Source organism: Orbicella franksi, chromosome 9, assembly GCF_964199315.1.
Source record: "Orbicella franksi chromosome 9, jaOrbFran1.1, whole genome shotgun sequence".
NCBI classification, from domain to species: domain Eukaryota; kingdom Metazoa; phylum Cnidaria; class Anthozoa; order Scleractinia; family Merulinidae; genus Orbicella; species Orbicella franksi.
The window spans coordinates 12,255,948-12,261,947 of NC_138153.1; the positions used below are offsets into that span (position 1 = coordinate 12,255,948).

General features: G+C 40.5%; 1 non-coding gene across 1 annotated transcript; it reads left to right on the top strand.

The window, feature by feature from the left end:
* Positions 1-36: 36 nt before the first annotated feature.
* Positions 37-110, top strand: Trnan-guu (transfer RNA asparagine (anticodon GUU)). The gene has a single exon. It is a non-coding gene; the product is annotated as a tRNA-Asn (tRNA).
* The last annotated feature ends 5,890 nt before the right edge of the window (positions 111-6,000 follow it).

Genomic DNA, 6,000 nt, shown 5'->3' on the forward strand with positions numbered 1-6,000 from the left:
ATTTTCTTACTAATTTGCATTTAAGTTTCACCATGAGTCTCCGTGGCGCAATCGGCTAGCGCGTTCGGCTGTTAACCGAAAGGTTGGTGGTTCAAGCCCACCCGGGGACGAATTTTTTTTTCTATCCAACGATGTGCCAACAAATGTAATGTAACCCGTTCACTCAAAATGGGTCTGATTTTGTTACAAACGTAAGTGAAAAAAAAAAAAGGGAAATTACCTCCCTTATCTGCATCCTTTACATTTATGTAGCGCAAACTCTGTTCCCTTTTTGATGATCAATGGCTGCTATATTTCCCGCTGTGGATCAATGTTATGAATTCATAAATTCAAGGTAATAACTTTTAGTCCAGGAGCCCGTGACCGACTATGGCCGTCTCGTTTACTTGGAAAGTTGGCAAATTTTAGCTTGACTAGAATTATTACTTGGACCTTGGTAGTTAATGCTAGGGTGGCAATGGAAACCCCTTGAGTGGGCAGTTTGTAGTGGGAGGGTTTAAAAGCCACCCTACATATGTGAAAGCGTTTGCAACGCTAAAGTGGGGGCCGAGGATACTGGATCACTAGTTGTATAGAGACTATGCTAAGAATCACACATATTTTGTAAATAGTGCTTTCCTCGTATGCTCACGTTGTCTAGGGTTGTGAGAGTTGTCTAGGAGGTGTAAGAGGTGTACAATTGAAATATTCACGTGGAAATTCATAATAGTTCATTAGGGATGTCTCCTAGGAAACTGTACTTAATGAAACAGCTCACTGTTTTTAATTAAATCGCCAAATTAAGGCGGTATGAAGAAAAACCGGTAGCTTCACTTCCATCTTTTGTATGTTAATTTCTAAATTGTGTATTTCCATAGCAGTCCTATTAAGGAAATGTTCTTTTTCTGTGATGCTATGACATTAAGACTAACTCACATATTTTACACCTGTATTATATTTTTGAAGAAAAGATACGCATTGAAAAAATGTCTATTAAAAATGAGGGATTAAAAACACAATATTATTTTGTTCCTCTTTCATTTTCCCGTCTATCCATTCCTATTACAAACTTTATTTCCCATAATACCTTTCGGTATCATGTTCTCTCAGAGTACGCTTAGTACTTGCAGTTTGTCTGACTCTGGGAACATGGTGGCTATTACTTCGTCCTACAAGGTAAGTTGTCACAAAAAAGTTAACTGTTTTATTCTTTTGTAGTTTACCTCGTAATTTGCTTTTTCTCTCAGTACTAAAGTTATTTGAATCAGCCTATTGGATCGCATCTCGAAACTGAGTTTCAAAAAGGAAGGTGAAAGTAAAAGAATTCGAAGTATAAAAGAACACATCTTCCGAGCGAAGAAAACCACGATACTTGTTTGTAATAAATAGATAGAAAAGCACATAATATAGAATCCGATACAACTAGTTTGATTTTAAATGAATAATATTAGGGGACGATTTCAGTCATTAACAAAGGACTGTTTGAAGAATAGTGTAAATTTTAACGGAAGGGCTCTCTTTACACACTTCGCAATTGCAAACACTTTCAATGGAAAAGTAACAATGAAAATAATTAGAATCCCTTTTATTTCGTTAAACAATACTAAAGATAAACAATTAGTCGAGGTAAAAGAGGTCTCAACGAATTAGAAATAAATAAACAGCCGTAATGATGATCTAGCGAGGATCTGGTTGCTATGGAAACCAAGTACCACAGAGGTTGTTATCGAAGATATACAGCTGCAGCATCATTATCTAGGTATGTAGGCTGAGAATGAGAGCGCGTTTCTGAAACTGATCGAGGAAACTGAACAAAAGCTGGTTAAAGAGGGAAGAGCTTACGACATGGCAACGCTGTCAGGTATGTATAAACGTCACCATACTGATTCTGGAATGGGTGACACGTATAAAGTTCAAAATTTAAAGAGAAGATTAATTCAACACTACGGCGCAAAGATACAATTACATCAACAGTATGAGAGAAATAAATCTGAGCTCGTTTGCAGTTCTTCACAGAATCTTGCAGAAATCATTAACCTTGTTGCAGAGCTAACCGAAGCGACAAAAGATTCTCGAAATGCCACGGCAGTGGCCGACACTTGTGCTCAGGTGCTGTATCACGCAGCCATTATCCTCCGAATTGAAATGAAGGGTGCTACTGAAATTGAAACACAGCCGCTGAACGTATCTGACATAAGGCAATTCCCTCGAAATTGTTCTACTATCAAACATTTTTTGAAACCTGGCATAATTACCATTCATGATATGAGCATTAAAAAATGCCATTAAAAAATAGGGTCACCGTGCTTGTTTACGCGTCAGCAGGCTCTTAAAATAGGGTATTTTTAGTGGTTGCGCGTTAAAAATTCGAAACACCTTCATACAGAATTAAGTCTTGGTTACTTGAAAGACACAAAATTTCATCTTGAAAGTAAAGCTTCTTTTATTCACATAAGTAGTATTGCTTCATTTACACCGTTTTTGATTGCCTGGTTGTGGCAATATTGCACTTTTTCGGACAGTTCCGTGGTTAGCTTGAAGTCCTCGCCTTGACCAAAATACACCCAGTATTTTCCAAAAAAAAAATCATGTTCTACTATCAAACTTTTTCTCTTCTTCAATTATGTTCTTTATTAGACTGTTCTTAGCAAATACCTGGAAAAAAAAGCGGGGGTTAGCGAGCTAGTTTGAGAGAAAAGGAGCATTTATTTCGCTATCGAGCTTTGAGGGAAATCTCTTACGTTGTTAGCGCATGTGCTTATGTGCGCGCGCTAATGACGCGAAAATCGTGCGCAGTAGAGATGCGCAATGCAACACTAAGGAATTACTTTGAGTGTACAGAAGGTTACAGAAGTTGTACCTGCAAGACTGCAGCAATTTTTAAAATGGTTGTTGCAATCTCAGGGAGTCTTTGAAGGAGAGGGACTGCCCATCGACGACCACAAAGATTTAAATGAAAGTGTTCTAAAGGAGAACGAGACAAGGAATATTTTAGCTATCGGCCAAGACATTGTATCAGGGGGCAGGAAGAAAATGCCCAAACATGGGCTGGCTATGAAAACCATGGTGCGGGGGAAGGAATTAACCACCATGTTAAACCATCATGGCCACTGTAGAAACTACTAGGAATGTGAACAGATCGACACAAAATGGGCAGAAATGAATTTGAATCAATTTCAAGAGGAAGATGGATATTATCAAGCAATTATTCCTTCGAACATTGTGGTGCTTTTGTGCAAACTGCTGCAGACAATGCAGACTACTTGCGGGATGCCGTTAAGGGAACGAAAGTGTACACGTGATGAGTATGGCTTTTTACCAAGGGGGTTGGCACTAGATCCAAAGAACTAAGTACTCCCCGCGCAGAACATTAGCAAGGTCAGAAGACGAGCATTAAAATCTGCTGAGACAAAATTGTACGAGCTTGCGTTCACCAGTAAGACGCCAATGCCCGCCTTTGTCAAACATGTCAAGGCAAACTTTCAACAGTGTGCATTGGAGAGAGAAGCTACAAGGATTGAATCAAGCGCTAGCCTGGGCGTTTACCAGAAACACCGTACCCCCAACAAAGCTGGTTACTGCTGAAGTAGGTCAAACACAAGCTAAGCAGAACATTCCTGGGTTGACTGGCTTTCATGCTATAGTCACTGTGAACAATACTCGGCCAACCCGTATAGGTTTTCCTCCAATGATACCTGCACCTGTTAAAGATCCAAACACAGTATACACATGCCTGAAAAGTCTGGGCAAGACTCCCCAAGAGCTTACGTCAGAAAAATGCAGTGGTAACCTTTGACGAAGGAATTTACTTTGAGGCCAAGCGCATTCAGCGGGCTATTTCACCAGAACTGGACAGTGTAATTGTTCAACTGGGAGGATTTTATCGAGCTAAAAACTTCGAATTTCCTCGGTGTTATTGGCAAGCGCATGACAGAAACAGGTGTTGAAGATCTTTGGATCGAGAGTGACATATGTGGTAGCAATGTCGCAACGAAGATAATCAGCGGAACGCACTTTAATAGAGCAATAAGAGTTCAGAAACTAACTCTTGAAGCATTGGAGAGATTACAGTGGAGCACCTTTATGGAATGGTTGGAGAAAAATGGAAGAATGGATGAGAAAGAAATGAATTGCATCAGAGAGAAGAAACAGAAGTTGCTGACTCTTTTCCAACAAGGGCACAACTCTGTACTACAGCAACGAAGCGAAATCCGACAGAAGGCAATTGAGCTCGGTAACTTGCTGATTGAGAAGATTAGTCCACTGTATATCCCGATCAAAGAACACGGTTGTAAAAGGTTGGAAATAGTGTCGCTGTTGTTGAACTTCATCCACGCTGACAGAGATGCTAATTAGCTTTTGCATCTTGAAACATTCAATGCAATGCTACCCTATGGCAGTCGCCCCAACAAGACATCGAGAGTTCACTGAGAGTAGAGCCCACGCTGTTTCAACATCATCTTCCGAGTCATCGTTCAATTCTGTCTCACCAGACCTGACATTGGAGCAGACGGTGAACAGGGATTCCAAAACCAAAGGAAGAATTGTTAAAGTTACTGGCATGGAGGGAACACAAGGTAGGTGGGCACTCACAGCTCATATGATGGCAGCAGCAACAGCTTCTTTCAAAGTTATGACTGGCTCAAGCTTCCATAAAGACCTGGGGTCACAAAGAATGAAAAGAGATGAAAATGACGTGAATAATAGCATCCAGTGCATTGACACGAAATTGGTAAATCCATTAGATATCGGTCAGTACGAAGGAGAAAAGATGCCACGTACATAGTTGATCTTTTGGCTGTAATTCAGATGTTGTCAAAAGGAAAAATGAAAACATTCGGAGAGCTATCTGACACAATTGCGGGAACTATTATTGTTAAATTCCAGTTCGTCAGTCAAGTCCATCTTGTCCCAGACCGATATGACGTAGAAGACTCGATTAAGTCGAGAGAAAGATCCAGACGATCTCAGTGGACGGCCATAGAAATAAAGATTCAGAGCAGAGAAACGAAGTTACCTGCTAGTCTCAAGCCTTGTTTGTTCAGTGGATAAAAACAAATTTAACTTGTTGACGTTTCTACTTTTTGATTGGTGTGAGAACCTTCCCAGACAACTCAAGGATGGCCAAACACTCACGCTAGCATCATAAGATGGGTGAGCAGTGAAAATCACCAAGATGTTGAACAAAGAAGATATAATTCCTCTCTATTCCGACCACGAGGAAGCAGACAGTTGCATGTGTGTGCATTGTGAATATATTGCAAACCAGTCGTCAGACATCAACAATTCTTCCAAGAGGATCATCGTTTTTTTCTCCAGACACAGATGTGGTAGTTTCATGTTGGTATCACTTCAGCCAACTGTCCATTCAAGAGCTTTGGTTCCACACAGGTACTGGAAGAAACAGAAGGTTCATTCCCGTGCACGAAGCTGTTGAAAAAGTGGGTCCAGACGTGTGCAATCTTTTACCAGCCATGCACGCTTTGAGAGGATGCGATTCCACGAGTAACCTAAACGGCATAGGCAAAAAAGGAGGGTCCACTACACTGAAGAAACATAAAGATGTCCTTGTTGGACCGAAGAACCTGGGTACAGACTGCACAGTCATAAGCGACGAAACTTTGACTGTTTGTTTCAAATTTATCAATCTTCTATATGGAGAAGCTACTTTAAATTTGAACCATCTCAGGTATAAACTTTTACTAAGAAACAGCTGGAGAGCAGTAAGCTTCCGCCCACTGTAGATAGTGCATTGTATCATCTCAAAAGAGCCAACTATCAATGCTTCATTTGGAAACATGCCTGAGACAGGGTAGGGTAGGAGCACAATGAGCGACCCATCACGTTCACGAACAAGAAATCACAGGTTAAATGATTGCTAGATGGGTGCAGTGACCATCTAGCAGAGAGCCCTTGTTAACAAAATGACAGCCGTTTCTTGGCGTTTACGAAGTGTCTGTGAAGAGCATCTAAACTTCGTTTAAAAAGTAAAGTTGAAAACTGCTATTAGATTTATACTAA